Raw genomic sequence first — 20,799 nt, forward strand, 5'->3', positions numbered from 1 at the left:
TATCCAAAACTCCTGGATATATCCTATTCCACACCATCATGTATTGCCCCGCACCTTGTCTGTAATATTATAGCTATAATACCAAAATTAAGTAGATATGTAGTACACTACAGATGAACTTAGATAAAAATCATATTTAGCATTTAGGAACTACCTAATATTTTTTAAGTGTTTGGACTGCAAAGGCGAGATCTTCATTCATATTCTATATATCTGGTGTGTATTAAAATCCAAATATTAAGTAGCGCCTAAATATTTTTTTACCAATATTAGAAAGGAAAAACAAATCCAAATACTATTCACAACCATAATACATCCTTTCTGCATTTTCTGTTCTATCATAATGTACCAGCTGTGAAAATATTTATTTACAAGATTTGAACTTAATTTTCATCTCAATAAAAGTAGTCATTTTTTATCATTGTAGAATCTATCTTATTCTCAACAAATAATTCTAGGAACAAGTCAGTGAATTTAGCCATTCTTTCAGTACTTGAATGGTCAGAGAACTGATAATTTTTATAATATTCTTTTCAATAAAGAATTTGATTAATATTTTTGGAAAGACTAATCTGTGGATTATTCACATTGTTCTTCAGAGTGAGTATCTAACTAATTACTAATAAGTACCAATTAGTACTTACAATTGGGTAGAGTGGTAATGAGATTAGTACAATAATGAGTACTATTTTGATTATCCATTATTCTCAATTTGCTATACAAGCTGTGTCATTGGTTAACTAACTTAGTTGGTATTGTTTTTTATTCCTGACAATGATTTAACTTTAAATGAATTTAATGTAGTCCTTACATTAAATTAATTTTTACATTAAATCACTTTAGGCTACAGGCCTGAAATTCATGTTCCATTAACTTCTGTATGCACAAAATTTCACTGGCATGAAGAAAAAGCAACTGAACACAAAATGTCCAACCCCATACTATTGAAGTCAGTGGAATTTTTCAATTGGGAGGGGAGGGAGATCATCATCCTTCTCTTTTTCACGGCACCCTGCAGAAAGCTTTTTACGGATAAGGAGATTGACCAAGTGGAGGGCTGGGGAGGAAGAGACTGGTGGGGTCTAGACAGGAGTCACTGTCTGGTATCAGGGCTGGTATGCATATCAGCTTCCCCATATGCCTACCAGTGGTTACTCAGAAAAGATAATTCAACACAAGGTTGGATTATCTTTTCTTCAGTCTGCCTACCCCCAATGACGGCCTCTAAGGGAGAGGTACCAGGGTCTACTGATAGTACAGTATAATTGCTTGGGGTGGGGGGAGGAAATGAAGAGGGGAAAGACAGGTGAGATCATTGCTGATTCAAAATGCAATTCAAAAGCCACAAAAATATTTCTAGATATCTTTTCCTGATAAAAGACTAGATTCTGCACTCCTCAAAGACAATGCTAACGTGCCCATCAGCTACAATAGTGCAACTTCAGGAACTGTTTGCTCGCCTGCTATTGAGTTTAACTAGACAAAAGCAGGAAATGATTTATTTGATCACATAGTTGTTAAACAAGAGCCTTTAATTCCAGTTTAAAACAATCTCAGAATCCATAACTTTATTTTCTTTCTGCCTGAAGAAAATGTTACAGCCTTCCTGCTTATATTCACGATAGCCCTGAGTGTAATTTATTGTATCTAGCTGAGAACAGTTAAACACATTCCTGATTAATCCCTCTTTGCCACGGTTGTTGTTGCTCACTGTTTTTTCCACTTCTATTTTTTCTTGTATTTTGACATATCATCAGAAGTTCATGCCTGACAGCTCTTTCTTGCAACCATACTGCATTATATATCATTTCCTTTCTTGAAGATGTAATGTAAAATTTCTCAACTCCCAGAAATACTTTTTCATTTAGGGTTAGAAACATCTGTCATCTACTGCAGGATAATATACAGTACATCCACCTCTTACATCATTTGTCTTAGAACCACTTATTTTCTCCTTATTTTGCTTCTCTTCATTTGGCATCCATCTTTCACTCTCCAACTCTATGATAATAAATATATTTTCCTCTCCAATTGTTTTCCCCTCATCAAATTGTCCTTTCCTTACTTTTGGGCTTTAACTGAAGTTGATATTTGTAGGTATAGTCTATCTAAATCCCTCACAGGTCAATATTTATGTATTTTCATTTTCTCTGTGCTCCTCCCAAACACTCCCCATTTGTCTTAAACATTTCAATCTAAAATTGAAGGCAGGGAAGATGGTCTTGTGGTTAAGTCACTAAAGTGAGACTCCAGGGCCTCACGTTCAATTCCTAGCTCTGTCACAGAATTGCTATGAGTCCTTCTCTCTTCTGCTTCTATATGTCATATCTCTTTAGTCTATTTTAGGATATTGTCTATATACTTGGCTGTTTAGTATGTAAGCACTTCAAGGCAGGGGCATCTCTAACTATACGTCTGTACAGAATCTAGCAGAATGAGGACCTGGTCTTGCTTGCGTGCAAGATCTAGGTGCAACAACAACGATAAAATAATAATAATAATAATTAATAATAATAATCTCAAATTAGAATAGTCTTTAATTCCTTTTATAGCAAGCAACTCAACTCTTTGCCCCCTGTTGATTAAATGGCAATATGCATAAATTACTGATCTAACTTCCTTGGGAGTGAATAGGTGTTACAATTTCTGGACAATGTAGGTAAGCTTCTGAATCTCAAGCAGAGCACAGGTTGCTATGATTTTATACTCTTTCAATTACCCCTTCTAATTAAGCAGAGTTTCCTTCACTGGGGGCTACTAGCACAGGTTCCTATGACTTACAGCAAATCAGTCCTTCTACATTTTTTTTTACTTTGATTTATAGAACAGGGTTGTTATGGGAATTATTCTATGCTTTACCTCCTTCATTGAATTATTCATGTAATTAATGTAGGAAGAAGATTTCAATGCTGATGCAAAATTAATTATAATTTTAGGTTATTATAATGTTGACTGTCTTTACTGACTTTTAAGCGATACAATTATTTTCATACATAAGAAACTTGGACAATATGATAGCTTGTGTGCTCTTGTTTTTGGTTGCTTATTTAGTGAAATGAAATATTCAAGCTAATGAAGGAAATTCCTAGGATATTCTGCTATCTATCAACCAAAAGTGTCAAAGAGATGACACCTCCTTAGCCATAAAACCATAGTTATTACCTTCTCATGTGTTTACACAGACTCTGGGATGCAGCTATATAACTTTTATTTTGCTTTATTCTATAATCCTTTTTAACTACATTTGAAAGATGTAAATAAACAGTTACTGTAATTTGTGCCTTATATCAAATATAGGAGTCTTAATTTCAAAATTTTAGTTTAGCTTTAGTTATCTATGATACACAAACAGGACTCTACTGATTTGGAAAATAATATATTTGATTATTACCTTACGTAGAGAAGAGTGTCTCTACCTATTAAGGTATAATTTCTATTGAAAGCTCTCCACACAGACATACAGAAGAGATTGTAACTGAAATAACCATCGTCTATTGGTTGTGTCCTTTTTTTTTTCTTACTAATGAAATATTAATAATTGTGAGTATTTTGCTTGTCTAACTGTGATGTCCCCTAAGGCATGGAAAGAACCCCATGTGACTACGATACGTAGGAGTCACATCCCTGAATAAGCATTAAGAAAGTCAGTTAAGATTTGGAGCCTACCATTTTTTGTTTCTCTTGACTATATTTGTGTTAGTAATTTGGGGATAAAACATTCCCTTCTACCCCCTGTTATCCAGCCACTGAAATGTTGTGTGTGCATGAGAGAAAGGGAGCTAATTTCAAAGGCTGCTTATATGTTTAAAAAAAATCATTTCCACAATGAAAACAAATGAACAAAAGACAAACATTGATGCTACCATAAGGGGTAGCTTTAGGGTCAATTGGAGCATGACCATGATTGAGCGAGCATGGTGTGCTACACAGCTGGGAACATTATCAAAAATGACAATCATGATCCCTTTGAGCAGGAAATGTATAGTCATTATGATAAAGTAACCTACTGGTCAATGCAAAAGGGAAAACCCAAGATCTTCCTTCAAAGAAAGGTCAGAACAGGAGATGACAATCAATTTAAAGGAAAAAAACAATAAGACACATCCTTGGCTTTCCTGTAAACGTCTCACTTTTGTTGCATACCATTGCGTGTATCAGAATGTTTCTTAGACTTGATCAACATTTTACAAATATTAAATATTGTTGATGAAAAACAAATGACAATGTTCATCCTTTTGACCAGTTTAGATTGTAAGCTCTTTGGATCAGAGACTTTGTCTTCACACTTCTCAACAATGGATTTAGCATACTTTGGGCACAAAACAACATTTAGTAGGAGCTTTCGTTTTCTCCTAGTTAAAAAAAAATATATATCAAGTAACTGTAGCTGAATGAGAAATGTAAAAAACGTCAACAATTTGACATGGAAATATTTTCTTACTCATAACATGCTCGTCCTATTAACTTGATGTATAACACAGAGAAACAATAAGCAGAAATATATATATATCAATCATATAACCCGTTTATACAGCATTAGTAAAACAATCGCTGGAATACTGTACCCAGTACTGGTGTCCATACTTCAAAAAGAACATTAAATAATTGGAAAGGATTCAAAATAGAGCTACAAGAATGATGTGAAGTCCGGAAACCATGCTTTATACCAGGGGTCGTCAACTTTCAGCACACAGCCCATCAGGGTAATCCTCTGGCGGGCTGCAAGACATTTTGTTTACATTGACCGTCTGCAGTCATGGCCCCCCGCAGCTCCCAGTGGCCGTGGTTCTCCATTCCCGGCCAAAGGGAGCTGCGGGAAGTGGCACAGGCTGCAGGGACATCCCTCCCATTGGCCTAGAACGGCGAACCGGGGCCACTCGGCGCTGCGGGGGGCCGTGCCTGCGGACAGTCAATGTAAACAAAATGTCTTGTGGCCCGCCAGCGGATTACCCTGATGGCCCGCATGCCGAAGTTTGACAATCCCTGCTTTATACAGTGGGATTTAATATTCATCCAAAAGAAGCTTAAGAAGGGATTTGATCATAATCTATGAATACCTAAACAAGGAAGAGATTTCTAATAGGAGATGGCTTTTTAATTAGATAAAAAAGGCATAATAAGATCCAATAATTGGAAGCTGAGGTTAAACAAATTTAGACTAGAAATAGAATCACCAGACATCCCAATATTATCGGAAGCATCCCTATATTAGGGGCTTTGTTATATATACGCAACTATAAATCACCACCACCCCCGAAAAAAGTGTCCTGATTTTTCATACTTGCTATCTGGTCACTCAAACTAGAAATAAGGCACACATTTTTACAGTGAGGGTAACTAACCATTAGAGCAACTTACCTAGGATATGGTGGATTCTCCATCACTTGAAGTCTTGATATCAAGACCGGATGTCTTTCTGAAAGAGACACTTTAGTTCAGAGGTTATGCAACTGGTGCAGAAAATACTCAGTAAGGTTTAATGGAGTGTGTTATGCAAGGAGTCAGACTATATCATCATAACGGTCCCTACTGGCCTTAAAGTCTAGTCTTTTATAGAAAAAATAAATAAGCAAAGAATTCAATGTAACTATCTGTGAATTGTTTTCCTAGTCAGGGCATGAGTTTGCATGCACACACAGATAAATGCATATGAAGTATATTTTGTGTATTTCTATGGACATTAGAAACAGCTCTAAGTGCCTTTGGCCCATATTAACAACACAGAAATAATTAGATCTGACATCCTGCACAAAACCTGGAAGGCAGACAAAACAAAAAACACATCACTCCAACCACACATTACCCTCTCTCACTGCTCCACATAAGCTGAGGAAAAGAGCTGGGCCTTGCAGTGTGCCATGAAGGTCAACAGAGTGGGGTTATTTTGGATCGAGGACAGTGAATTTCAAAGACTAACATCCTTCACAAAAAAAACCTTGGGTGAAATCATGGAGCTACTACTATTAATGGCAAATTTTCCACTGACATCAGAATTTCTTCCTTCTCTGCAACTGAACTCAGAAGGCGCCAGCACCTCTGCTGAGTGCCAGCACCAGTGCCAACATATTATTTACAGCCAGATTTAAACTACATTGGCACAATAAGCCCTGGAACCAGTAAACCATTATTTTTTCTAACCACATATTAACCATCTATTTCCCCCCATTCTCCCTCTCCATTTTTTTGGAAGCAGTCTTTTTATTTTTAAATACAAAACAATGAAGGCTTGGCAAACAAAATCACAGTCTGAGAAGTTTCAGCATGGAGAAAATCGTTGTTGATTTATATACTGTAACAAAAGGCTGACACGATTGTCTGTTTGGAAGAACAAGAGTAAGAGAGGCAAATGCTGTCGTAAACTTCCACCCACTATAGTCTGTTACCATCTGCTATTCATTTAATATAATCCCTTGGGAAGCCTATATATGTTTATGTAAATTTAACGCAGGAACTGCAGTTGCTCCTTCATCTACACTTGTTATTGGCTGAATAAGAGTCTGATCCAAAGTCTGCTTCAATCAATGGGAGTCTTTCCATCCACTTCAATGGGTTTGGGATCAGGCCCTAAAAGAGAAGTGAATACTAAGGCTATGGGTACACTGCCAAAAACTTTATTTATGCTCTGCTGAGCAAATGAGATATTTCACAGGAAGGGAGGGAAAAAATTGGTAATTCCACTTAATCAGCTTTACTAAAAGTAACAGGCAAAGAGCACAAAAGTTGGGCTTTTGCCCTTCTCTACTTTTATATGACAAAGAAAGACTGAAAGTGAAAGGATCACTTTTAGAGGGATATTTGTTTGCCTGAGGGCTTGTTTACACACACACACACACACACACACAACCAGTTTTTAGTCAAACTTGTTCAATTAAAACAGTGCAAAACCTTATATGGACACTCATTTCATTTTAAGAGTGGCTTATTTCAGTCTAACTTAAGCCTGTTCATGACTGCTCAGGCAGCAGGGCTGTTTCATTGCCGTGTAGACTTTTGGGCTTGGACTGGAGCCCAGGCTCTCGGACCCTGCGAGCCCAAATTTTCTACATAAAGGGCCTGATTCTTCAGTCTCTTCTTCCTTTTGTACTTCTTCACATCTGTGAAAATTGAGTATAAATGGTACAATCAGAATGATAATGTTTTATGCACATTTTTCACTGGTGTAAATGAACACATATGGTACAGGGTACTGGTGAATCAGGCCAAAGTGTGTCCCCTGTGGATTTTACTGCATATAAACTTCACTTCGTTTTTTCCTAACCCCTATATTTCCCCAAGTATAGCCCCTAAAACTGACTAATATAAACTTATTTTCTTCATTCTCCCTCAGATTGTATTGTACTATTTTATACAATGAATAAACTGTAATGATGAGGGGTTTACAGTAAATAAACTCCAGGAGTTTATTAGCTCAGGGTATTGGTGCTATTGAATTGATAGGAAGCACCCTCAAATTCTCTTTAAAGTGAAATGAAATATTTAATTAAACGCAAATGAGAAAAGAAGGGGGACATTAAAAGGCGGGGGTTAAATAACTAAAGTGTATTATTGTTACCTTGAATTTCAGCACTGAAATGGGATGGAAGGGCTGAGATTCTGCCAATGTGTAAACAAATCTACTGCATGACAGTTATTCTGGGAATATGCACCTCACAGATGGGAGAGGTGAGGTTGGCACTAGAAGGGACATGAGGGATCAGAGGAAGGATGGAAATAAGTCTACAGGATTTTCTTTCTAAAATAGGTTTCAGAGTATTTTCTTTCTAAAATAGTATCCTATTCAGCTGTTTGATGTTGGCAAACCGTTGAAAAGTCAGGCCCTGATTCAGTAAGTGCTTAAGCAGGGGACACAATGATGGATTTTAAGCAGCAACCCTTAACTTTATTTAACTGAACACAGGGGAAAAGTGGTACCTTCCCGGTCACCCAGATTCTCACTCACCAGGCATTTAAGAGTTTCCAGTATGATGATTAAGAGCTCTTACTGTATAACCTATAACTCAGGATAGACTCTTCTCAGCCCATATCTAGGACTCAGCTCACTTTTCTGAATCCCATTACTCCCAAAGAGGGGGACAGAGATTACTAAAAGAGGGAACCTCAGGTCATGAAATCCACAAGGTTAACAGTCTCCACATGACCTGTGCTAGTGTTTAAATTAAGAAAAGGAGAGGGCAAGGGACCAATCAGATCCCTTCCTCCCACAGTTGACCATTGAGTGGCTAAAGATTCTGGAGGGGAAGAGGCCACCCGTGTGTTTCCCCAGCAAGTGCTCTCCTCCCCATTTCTACCGGGGCTATCCTAATCACTGCTGGTCCAATCTAGTTTTCCACCCTTTGAAGCAGGTGAATAGCATGCGAGTAGGTCCAGTCCCATCAATGGTGCTATTCATGTGTTTAAAGTTAGATACGTGCTTGAATATCATGCTGAACTGAGGCCTCATAGAACTGGAGGCAGACAGACCTCAGACATTATATCCAAAGCACAGACATTTGCAGATTCAAGCATAGTTATTGAAAACTGTACATTAATTATGTAAATGTCTGCACTATTATTAGCCAAATGACAGAGATTTGCATAGTTTGCATTAACTACACAAATCAATCAACCCAGAGAAAAGTTAAAGCAAAACATAATTAAATTATTATATCTCTGTGGGCGATCAACATACCCCACAGAATAAAAGAGCTTCCCAGAACAGCTGACAATCTAAAGCCCTGATCTGTCAAAGACCCATTTGCATGTCTTGGTATAATTTGTTGGGTATTTTTTGTTTGTTTTTTAAGTATTCCTCTATTAACCAAATTGTCCAGTGTTTTGGTCTAGTTAAAACTAGGTCCTCTCTACCCTGAACATTTAACCATGCTGTTTTCTGGTCAAATGACACTTCTAGTGGTAGTGTACAGAGTTTAGGTAACACCATCCTCCATATGATCAGAAACACATTGAGCTTCCCATTTAATTCAAGATTCTATTGGCTTCACTTAAAGTTCAAATTAAGCATATGCACCTTTGCAGGACTGAGATTTATATCAAAACCAGGACAATGTAAGGAGATAGAGGAATAGGCTCAAGAGTGGAGAGGTGACAATATAGGAAGACAATAAGTTTAAGCAATCCCATGGAAGGCTAAATATTTTAGTGGTTATACGATGTTTGTTTCTGTTACTTTTTAAATCTAATATTGTTTGGATTTGATTAGAATAACTACAGCAATTAACATACAGTGGGACCCAGGTGGCACTTATAAGCAAAAAAGGGAATAGATTCTTTCACATATAAAGAAGGATCCCAAGCTATGCTTTAAAGATGAAGAATTACATTATGTTCTGTGATGAGATGATCTGAAAGTTAAGCTAAATGGGCTTGATTATCTCAGCTCATGTAATGAAAAACTTTTCTTTATTACAAAACCATTAAACATAATTCCATTTAATTTGCCTGACTGGTAATCTCTTCTCAGGAGATATTCAGAACAAAGCCATGGAAACTGAATTGCAGTTTAGAGATATTTTAGCACTGAATAATCCCTAGACAGGGAGAGATACATAAACACTTAGGCACAAGCATAAAGATACCAGATTTTAAACAGAAATTTTCCAAATCAGAAGACATACTGTCCTTTTAAAAATCTGAATGTTGATTCAAGAGGCATTACCAGACCAGCACAATTTAAATTATTCACATATTTCATATGTAGAAAAAACATTAAGAGAAAAAAACAGCTCTGATTCAATGATGCGAAAGCCTGTTTTCAACTTCTTTCTGCACATCACTAGTGTGACAAAACAGTGAGACAAAACAGCCTTTTTAGCAAACGCTTAAAAAAATTAAATGACCAAATTAAACTAGATTCAATATTGGGTCAATTTGATGCTTTAATCACACAGGGCATTTAATACATCACCTCTCAGCAGCCTCCACTGGTAGTACTCTATAGAAACATTGAATGCAAACTGAGCTGCTCATCCTACAAAGATAACCATATGAGCATACAGATCCACACAATGCCCTTTGCAGAATCAGGGCCGAACGCTGTTCATTGCCCAATAGAAAATCCAGACTGAGGAGGATGCCCTTCATCTGAGATTAATTAACATGTTCCAGTTTTACATGTTAACAAACGTGCCTGGAATGTAGATAACTGCTTACTTTAGAATCCAGTTATCATGGAAGCTCTGGTTACAGCTCCACAGTTAAAGTTAAGTTGATTTTTTGTATTTAAAGAAGGGATGTGACTTCTTTGCACTTTATTTTTCATATATAACAATCTGCTGAAAATAATAGCACTTTCTCATGGCACACACATGGAATTTTCTGAGGATTTACAAATACATATTTTATCATCAAATTAATTTTAACTCATAATAATTTTAGAAGCCAGAATAGCCTTTCAAATTGATGACACTGTGACAAAGCAGTCAAAGGTATATTCCATTTGCCTTTATTTCAGGAAAGTTAACATACACACATTTCAGTGTAACTTCTCTTTGTCTAATAAACTTGCTGGAAACATGTAGTTAATAGTTAAATACACATGCCATCCGAAAATAGAATCTTTAAGACTACAACTCTTTAAATCAGGAAATTCAACCGAACCTCACAATTTCATCCATCCATATTTGTACACTTCCAAACACAATGGAAGAAAGATGACTAAATAGGTAAACAAATTTTATTTATTTAATTTATTTATATTTTATAAATTAGCACTTCAACTGGCAAGAAAATGTCTGACAGAATCGTCCAGGTTTCCTTGCTTCCTACATAAACAAGGATTTGCTTTGAAAGATCTAGCAATCCCTATGAATATATTTCATTGAGAGCACTTGGAGGACTGCTGATTAAGAATTACAGACTTGATATTTGTCTTTGAAACCCTTCTTCTTGTGCTAGAATATTTATTTTTCCATATGCTATTCTGGGTCCTGGTTAGCTTCTTACTATGAAGTTACATACAGGGGAATATGAATGAAAGTTTGTTTATGGCTTACAGCAATTCAGCAAGCCTTTTGAGAAAGAAGAGTAACAATCCTTTTAGTAAGAGAGCATCACAGTGTTTTGCAATAGATATAATAAATCGACAGAATAGTTGAATAGTACATGCTACAGTATAGCCTGTTTTTAAAACAGACCTGTCCTGTGGGAGTGGGAACTGGTGTTTCCCTTAAAGTTCTCTCATCTATTTCATGACGGTTATTTAAGGGTGATTTCTTTTGAAGAATGTAAAATAAACATTGTTTGCTTCAATTAGCTGTGTCATTTATTTTGGAGTCTGCAGCAGTTAGGCTACGTCTACACTTAAAATGTTAGTGGGACAACTGCAGATGCCCTGCTTTAGCACTTCAGTGTAGCCACTCACTACTGTGACGGTAGGAGTTCTTCCATCACCATAGTTAATCCACCCCCTAGCGGCGGTAGATAGAATCATAGAATATCAGGGTTGGAAGGGACCTCAGGAGGTCATCTAGTCTAACCCCTTGCTCAAAGCAGGACCAATTCCCAACTAAATCATCCCAGCCAGGGCTTTGTCAAGCCTGACCTTAAAAACCTCTAAGGAAGGAGATTCCACCACTTCCCTAGGTAACCCATTCCAGTGCTTCACCACCCTCCTAGTGAAAAAGTTTTTCCTAATATCCAACCTAAACCTCCCCCACTGCAACTTGAGACCATTACTCCTTGCTCTGTCATCTGCTACCACTGAGAACAGTCTAGATCCATCCTCTTTGGAACCCCCATTCAGGTAGTTGAAAGCAGCTATCAAATCCCCCCTCATTCTTTTTTTCTGCAGACTAAACAATCCCAGTTCCCTCAGCCTCTCCTCATAAGTCATGTGCTCCAGCCCCCTAATCATTTTTGTTGCCCTCCGCTGGACTCTTTCCAATTTTTCCACATCCTTCTTGTAGTGTGGGGCCCAAAACTGGACACAGTACTCCAGATGAGGCCTCACCAATGTCGAATAGAGGGGAATGATCACGTCCCTCGATCTGCTGGCAATGCCCCTACTTATACAGCCCAAAGTGCCGTTAGCCTTCTTGGCAACAAGGGCACACTGTCAACTCATATCCAGCTTCTCGTCCACTGTAACCCCTAGGTCCTTTTCTGCAGAATTGCTTCCTAGCCATTCGGTCCCTAGTCTGTAACAATGAATGGGATTATTCTGTCCTAAGTGCAGGACTCTGCACTTGTCCTTGTTGAACCTCATCAGGTTTCTTTTGGCCCAATCCTCTAATTTGTCTAGGTCCCTCTGTATCCTATCCCTACCCTCCAGCGTATCTACCACTCCTCCCAGTTTAATGTCATCTGCAAACTTGCTGAGAGTGCAGTCCACACCATCCTCCAGATCATTAATGAAGATATTGAACAAAACCGGCCCCAGAACCGACCCTTGGGGCACTCCGCTTGAAACCGGCTGCCAACTAGACATGGAGCCATTGATCACTACCTGTTGAGGCCGACGATCTAGCCAGCTTTTTATCCACCTTATAATCCATTCATCCAGCCCATATTTCTTTAACTTGCTGGCAAGAATACTGTGGGAGACCGTATCAAAAGCTTTGCTAAAGTCAAGGAATAACACGTCCACTGCTTTCCCCTCATCCACAGACCCAGTTATCTCCTCATAGAAGGCAATTAGGTTAGTCAGGCATGACTTGCCCTTGATGAATCCATGCTGATTGTTCCTGATCACTTTCCTCTCCTCTAAGTGCTTCAGAATTGATTCCTTGAGGACCTACTCCATGATTTTTCCAGGGACTGAGGTGAGGCTGACTGGCCTGTAGATTCCCGGATCCTCCTGGATACTCCTCCTTCCCTTTTTTAAAGATGGGCACTACATTAGCCTTTTTCCAGTCACCTCCCCTGATCGCCATGAATTTTCAAAGATAATGGCCAGTGGCTCTGCAATCACATCTGCCAACTCCTTTAGCACCCTCGGATGCAGTGCACCTGGCCCCATGGACTTGTGCTCATCCAGTTTTTCTAAATAGTCCTGAACCACTTCTTTCTCCACAGAGGGCTGGTCACCTCCTCCCCATACCGTGCTGCCCAGTGCAGCAGTCTGGGAGCTGACCTTGTTCGTGAAGACAGAGGCAAAAGCAGCATTGAGTACATTAGCTTTTTCCACATCCTCTGTCACTAGGTTGCCTCCCTCATTCAGTAAGGGGCCCACACTTTCCTTGACTTTCTTCTTGTTGCTAACATACCTGAAGAAACCCTTCTTGTTGCTCTTAACATCTCTTGCTAGCTGCAACTCCAAATTTGATTTGGCCTTCCTGATTTCATTCCTGCATGCCTGAGCAATATCTTTATACTCCTCCCTGGTCATTTGTCCAAGCTTCCACTTCTTGTAAGCTTCTTTTTTGCATTTAGGACCAGCAAGGATTTCACTGTTAAGCCAAGCTGGTCTCCTGCCATATTTACTATTCTTTCTACACATCAGGATGGTGTTTTCCTGCAACCTCAATAAGGATTCTTTAAAATACAGCCAGTTTTTCTGGAGTCCTTTCCCCCTCATGTTATTCTCCCAGAGGATCCTGCCCATCAGTTCCCTGTAGGAGTCAAAGTCTGCTTTTCTGAAGTCCAGGGTCCATATTCTGCTGCTCTCTTTTCTTCCTTGTGTCAGGATCCTGAACTCGACCATCTCATGGTCACTGCCTCCCAGGTTCCCATCCACTTTTGCATTCCCTACTAATTCTTCCCAGTTTGTGAGCAGCAGGTCTAGCAGAGCTATGCCCCTAGTTGGTTCCTCCAGCACTTGCACCAGGAAATTGTCACTGTTGACCTAGCACTGTCTACACTGGGGGTTAGGTCTGCTTAACTATGTTACTCAGGGGATATGGATTTTTCATACCCCTCAGTACCATAGTTGGGTTGATTTAACTTTTGGCCTTATTTTGTTAAAATCCATGTTAGACTGAATATTTCAGAGACCCAAGTGTGTTTAGCAAAGCATAAAATATAAATGGGAAGTTTGTCACTTCCTAAAGAGGGACATTAAACCTTTATTTTATTGGTTTGTGTTTTATTTAAAACTAAAGAAGGTTATGTAAATATTATGGCTGGATGTTCCTTTCTTTTATTTTACTTATACTTTTTTACTATTCCAGCTGCTTTTGATTTTGTAATTTGGGATGGTTTTTTCGATCCCTCTTATTGTGTTTGAGAGTGATAGGCTTCCCTGAAAGCTAATATTGTAGCACTCCAACTAATAATATTACAGAGATAAACCATGAAACAGCATCAAGTAAGCATTTGAAAATAACTTCTCTTAGGTTTGCACAAAGGGAAGCAAGTACGAGAAGGAACATTGCATCCTGACTGCATGGGAGATGGTTGTGTGCTTCCTAAATTATGAATGTTGTGGGTCACTGGACTAGAAATCAGGAGCGCTGGCTTCTATTCTCAGCTCTGAGACCTTGAGCAAGTCACTCATGTCTTTGTGCCTCAATTTCCCCTGTAAAATGGAGATATGACTCTTAACTCCCTTTGTAAAGCACTCTGATCTACAGATGAAAAGCTCTATATGGAGCTAATACAATGTCCATTGAATGGGAGTCCTTCCACTGATTTCACTGGACATTGGATCAGGCCCAGTAAGAAGAAATTGTTATTTTATCATAATACGAGAATTTTAACTTTATAAATGAGTTCTTCTCTTTTCCTTTCTCCAGAAAAAACAGTCTGGCCTATTCAAACTGAAGAGTTCGGTTTGGGGTATCTGCATCTTAAAGGAAGAACTTTCCTTTAAAATACAGCATAACTTCCTATCAATTCATGTTTTAGCTGAATAGGTATAACAATATAACTTACACATCCAAAATACTTCAAGGCACCATTACTAACAGTAATACTCTATAATTCGCTCTTTCAACAGAGGTGTTTTTGTTTGTTTGTTTGTTTTTTTACTTTGTGCAACGAAACAGTGAATTAAAATCTCAGCTCTGGAACATGAGTATTTCAATGTGGAACTATGTCCATTATGATGGTTTGGTTTTACCAACCTGTTGCTTTTCCTGAAATTCTTTAACTCGTCTACATTTTTCCTTGAGATCTTTACCTCTTAAAAAGCTTCCTCCTTGCTGACTGAGGCTATGTATGCACTACAGCTTATTTGGCTCCGGGGTGTGAATAAGCCAACCCCCTGAGCAATGTAAGTTATGTAACCTCAGTGCTGGTGTGGACCATGCTATGCCGCCTCTTGCGGGGGTTGGAGTAATTAAGTCAACCAGAGAACTGTCTCCCATTGGCTTAGAGCATCTGCACTAGCAACACTACTGTGGTGCTGCTGCGCTGCTGTAAGCTCTGAAGTGTAGCCATAGCCTGAGTCTTAGGAATATCTTTCGGTCATATGTTTGACTCACATCATTGGCCTAATCCTATTTATGAGCAAAAATTCCTGTGTATAGAGCAATACATATGAACTATATCAAAATATTAATAGAAAAAATATCACTACAAAACAACAAAGAGCTTTTTCCTCTGTCAGAGCCATAACCCAAGGCTTCAAGCCTTTTGTCAAATTGCTTAAGTGGGATTTAAACTTCCCTAGTCACTAGTTTTACTCACAATAATTAAAAGCTAGCTCTATAACAAGTTACCTGCCTGAGGAAAAATACTTTGGTGAACTTCCTCAAATAAAATTCCTTTTGTTTTAACATCTTTCATCTACAGAAATCCCACTTAAACTACTATTTCCAATAACAATCCTATTTCCTGTCTTTGCCTCAAGCAAAACTCTAGATTATTAGTCCCTGGGAAAAAAAAAATCTCTCAGTCAGAAGGAAAACACACCCTTATTTTAAACTTCAACGGGAATTGCAGGTGCTCAGTACCTATGGAAATCAGGTCTTCATTTAGAAGCCTAAATATTGATTTATGAGACTAACATTAAGCACCTCAGGTTGAAAATGTTGGTTTCTGTCTTACACAGAGAGAAAATAGTCCTTACACATAGTGAAAGGACTATAGTAACTGATATCTACTTGATTGCATTGTATAGCACAACCTGACCAGGATTAATGAGTCCCAGAACATTCCATATTGTAACTGTTATTGATACAACCAAACTTTGCTTTCAGTTACACAACAAATCTCAACTCCCAATCTTCTGTCTAATTCACTACGCTCCCAACCAAATCATTTACACTCTCTCACCGCCTGAGTTTTTTCTATCAGTGAAACAGGGTCAATGGCATTTGCCTTACTCATAAGGGGATTGTGAGGAATAAATCCATTTTTGTAAAGTGCTGCAGGGATGTATGTGCAAAACAATCAGTCAGTAGCAGAAATTGAAAAAGACATCCTGGTATCCAACTACACTATGTGACCTTTAGGAAGGTGTGTACACACACACACACACACACACACACACTACTAGAATGTGTAAAAGTGTTGCCATACAGTTAACAATTTATGAATTTGAAAACTGATGTTTTTCTGAAAACATTTTCATGGTTGATGTTTTGTATCTGCTCTGCTGGGTATATGCTATTATGTCTGACCCTGCAAATCTGAAGTCAGTGAGACTATTCATGAGAGTAAGGACTACATGTGTGACTAAATATTTCCAGGATTAAACTTTTAACTAATTCTTATGAGAGGACAAATAGCATTTGTGTCATATCCTGTGTTAAGTAGGCTGAAGAATGTGCTTCGTTTAGGTTAGCTAACCCACACTATCTAAATCAAGTTAATACATTAGTGAAGAAACAGCAACTGGGCTTTTAACTTGGGTTAGCAACTCAAGTTCAACCACAGGCTTCTCTACAGGTTTGAACTCAAGCTGCTAACACAAGTTAGAAAGAGTTGCCATGTCTTCACTACTGTTTTAACCCGGGTTAGCTAACTTGAGTTAAGAATACTTCCTTTCCATTGTAAAGATACCCAGAAGCATTGATTTGAATCAATCCCAGGATGGCAGTGACTAAAAGTCATTACTGCCTGACCACTTAGCATAAATTAAGTTGTTAGCCTTTGTCATGTTTTTAGTGGCTATATGTCTAAATAGATAAAAAGAATAATATTTGTATCTTGGAAGGATTTACATATATGGAGACAGAACAATCCTTTTAAAGGTATGGTCACTTCAAACTTTCCCATCCCACCCAACACTGAATTGCGGATTCCTATTTTGTACTTGTTTTGCAGTTAAGATGATACATTCCTTTCAAGAGCTACAAATTCACTTTAAAACAGTAAAAAAAAAAAAAAAAAAAGCTTGAAGTAAAACATGTATTTGTAGGAATGCTACCATTTGAATGTGAACTCAAATTACATGCTTTCACCTAGATCATTTAATTTATTTTTTAAATGCAAAGCTATGTAGCTGGCTGTCTTTTTCCATAGACGTTAGAGATACAAAAGACCTCTTAGGACATCTTGCCCATTCCCTTGAGCACATAGGGTTATTCCTTATAGTATACTCTTGATTGCTTTGCCTAGTCTCATTTTATATGACTAAGTTGATAGGGAGACTTCCTTTCAAAAGCTATTCCATAGTCTTATAAACCTTACTATTGAGAAATGTTTCCTGATATTCAATCTAGTTTTTCCATTTGCTTATTGTCCTCCCCTTCATTTTTGCAACCTCATTCTTATTTCACCCTAAACCAATCCTTCTTTCCTTCATGTTCACAAAATTTGGATATCTGCAGACAATTATATTATTAGTGTTGTGGTTGCACCTATATAGACCCCCCTAGACTGCCAGGTTCTACACAGACATAGTATGAGACAGTTCATGATGACCTGTTTATCCTACAGTCTAAGGGCTTGTCCACACTGGCAGTGCTGCAGCAGCACAGCTGCACCGCTGTAGCACTTAGTGAAGATGCTACCTATGCTGATGGGAGAGCTTCTCCCTCCCATTTGTGTAGGTACTCCACTTCCCCAAGAGGCGGTAGCTATGTCGACAGGAGACGCCCTACACCGGGGCTTAGATTAGTATAATTACCCTGAGCGACATAGTTATACCACCATAAAATTGTTGTGTAGACCAAGCCTAAATAAACAAAACAGACACAGGGCTTGTCTACACACAGAAGTCTGCCCCTTGTTGCTATGACATGCAAGGTGGCAGGGAGCAGGCAGTTCAACAGGTATGGGGGGGAAGGGTATGGGATTTCCAGTTTAGGACTAGTCTACATAAAAAAAATAAAAAAAATTATAAATAAATAAAGATATCCTATCTCCTAGAACTGGGAGGGACCTTGAAAGGTCATGGAGTCCAGCCCCCTGCCTTCACTAACAGGATGATGTACTGATTTTGCCCCAGATCCCTAAGTGTCCCCCTCAAGGACTGAACTCACAAGCCTGGGTTTAGCAGGCCAATGCTCAAACCACTGAGCTATCCCTTCCCCCTTTGTTAGCTGAACTGATTTACTTAAACTAGTGAAAATGACTGTGTGGATATTCTTATTTCAGTTTGAGTGGCCTATTTGGTCTATTAGAAAACAGTTCCTAATTGACTTAAGCTAAACCAAAATACATCTGGTTTAAAATGAAATAAGAATGTCCACACAGCCCTTTGCACTAGTTTAACTAAAGTGGTTTGAAAAAAAATCATTCTTTTAGTTAAATTAATGCAACTTTCTCTTGCAGACAAGCCCTTTCGTCACCTCCCCATCCTCATTGCACTGCCGCAACAGTGCAAAAGAGATGGAACTACATACGGACCACAGAAGCCAGTGTTGGAAGATATGCATATTCAAAGTCTGGTTATATCTCAGTAACTGTAGAGAGATTCTGCAAATCCTTGCACACTAATTGGCTAGTGATGAAAGTGACTATACAGAGGTGGTGTTCTGCCTATATTTGGGCTGAATTAGCTGAATGTTTGGTGCTTGTTTGTGAACTGAGTGATTTTAGAGCTATAGTGGGGTATGTTTTGTGGTACTGTACAGACTTTGGGCCTGATTTCCCATTGTGTTTATTGCAGTTTGGTGCCAGTATTATTTCAATAAACTAATACCTCTGTCCTACTGGAGTACCAGTGGCAAACAGGTCCTCTGTTTAAAGCACTGTGTGGGGGACTCTAGATGAACAGCTGAGCAAGTTGTGGATAATTACAAGTGAAGGGATGTAACAGAGCAAGATACAAAAAAAGCTACATGTCTACCACTCTTTGAAACATTTGATTCATCCCACTCTAGAGACATTTGAGGAGAAAAATTGGGGAACAACTTTAATCTCCATTTAAATATACTGGAGTAGCAATGGTTATTTGGAGGCTAAAGTGGGAACATGAGAAATTGCTTGCTAAAAATGGAAGCATTTGATAAAGCATCGTGGATTCAGGTCCTATTGAATTTAGTGAGCAACAAACACACAAATGGATGAGCTGCTGAGGGAGTTCAAAGAGAGGACAAGATAATACAGTACAAAGACCTTGACAAATCCCAACAAGTGGGCATCAGAAACATTAAAACACATTTTTTAAAAAAAGGTCTGACTGAATAGAATGCCTGGGACAAGCCACTGCCTGCAGAACAAGGAATCCAGTAGCATTTGCAAACAAAGACATTTTCCTTGTGTGTTGATTAAGAGCATGAAGACTAATGTGCATCTAAATGAGAATTTAGAAGAGACATTAATACTTTATATACCAAATTAAGTGTGGATCTGCTCTCATTGAAGGGCTCAGTAATGAAAGATTGAGCCGTAAGGGCAAAATAAAGTTGGCCTTAAATTTAGGACCTAAATCTACATTTTGGAACTTAAAATAGTAACTTGATTTTTTTCTAGAGAGGCTGAGCAAAGGAAGCTGTAGTTGCTTAACTGTTTTGAAAATCAGGCTGCCATTTTAGGTGCCTAAAGATGGTATCAACATTTAGGCACCCAAATTTGAAGGCGTTTGGTGTAACTGTACAAGTTCACCACAGTATGCACCTCAGAGATGACATTTGAATATCATTTTTTCAAGCTTCCTAATGATTTTTTAAAAAGCAATAACATGTTGTATTGCAGCTAGGCATGTGAATCTAGTTACTATAGGTACTTGAAATTGCACTTGTGATTTTTTTTATTATTTATTTGCATACACAATTTCTACTGAAGATGCATCATGCTGCATATTTAAAGTCTATTCTTTCACTATTTAATCTAGAATGGCTCCCAGAAGAAGTATGGTTTGGGAATATTGAGAGTATAGTATTCCTATATTAGTATGAAAACCATTAGGGCTACATATAAATGAAGTGCAAAGCTGAGCCTGTATTTTGGAGGAGAAGTGGCAGGGACTCAAACCGCAGCTGAATATCACAAGATAAACCACATAAACTGACCTGAGTAAATCACAAAGGGAGGCAGGAGAAACACAGGCAGTTAAAACCATCCATGAAATCTATGTAGAGAATGAAAAAGAAAGATAGAAGAATGTGGCAATGGCAATAAGAGAGGGCAGCACGGAAATATCTGTGGAACCACTGAACCTAGATGTTAGCCAGGGATACTCAGCTTTTGATAATTAGAGGATAAGCAAACTGAGAAGACACCAAGCACTGCATAGTCTTAAGCAATCAAGGTTAGTAAGCTCCTGAGAGGGAGAAGAGGCAAATATTGAGTGATGACATAGTAAAGAACGTGATGTGGGCTATTGATGACCCCGAATTAGAAAAGCATGCCCTGGTCATTTCTGAGTGTAGGGTAAAAGAAGTGAAGAGGAGGACAATGCTTTATTCAGTATTGATTTTTAAAAGATGATAAAAATGGCAAATATTTTAAATTGTACCCTTTGACCCCAATATTTGCATGTTGCTTGCCTTCTATGATTGTCAGATCTTTAAAGCTAGGAACATGTTTTCA

The 20,799-nt window shown here is 38.3% G+C and overlaps 1 long non-coding RNA gene across 1 annotated transcript in view; it reads right to left on the minus strand.

Annotated features, from left to right (window-relative positions):
• Positions 1 to 20,799, minus strand: part of LOC135984363 (uncharacterized) — an 85,459-nt gene that overhangs the window by 15,507 nt on the left and 49,153 nt on the right. The window contains exon 3 of the long non-coding RNA XR_010602294.1: positions 5,359 to 5,416. This is a non-coding gene — a long non-coding RNA (uncharacterized LOC135984363). The remainder of the gene's footprint in view (positions 1 to 5,358; positions 5,417 to 20,799) is intronic.

The sequence above is a fragment of the Chrysemys picta genome, chromosome 6, assembly GCF_011386835.1.
Source record: "Chrysemys picta bellii isolate R12L10 chromosome 6, ASM1138683v2, whole genome shotgun sequence".
Lineage (NCBI taxonomy): Eukaryota > Metazoa > Chordata > Testudines > Emydidae > Chrysemys > Chrysemys picta.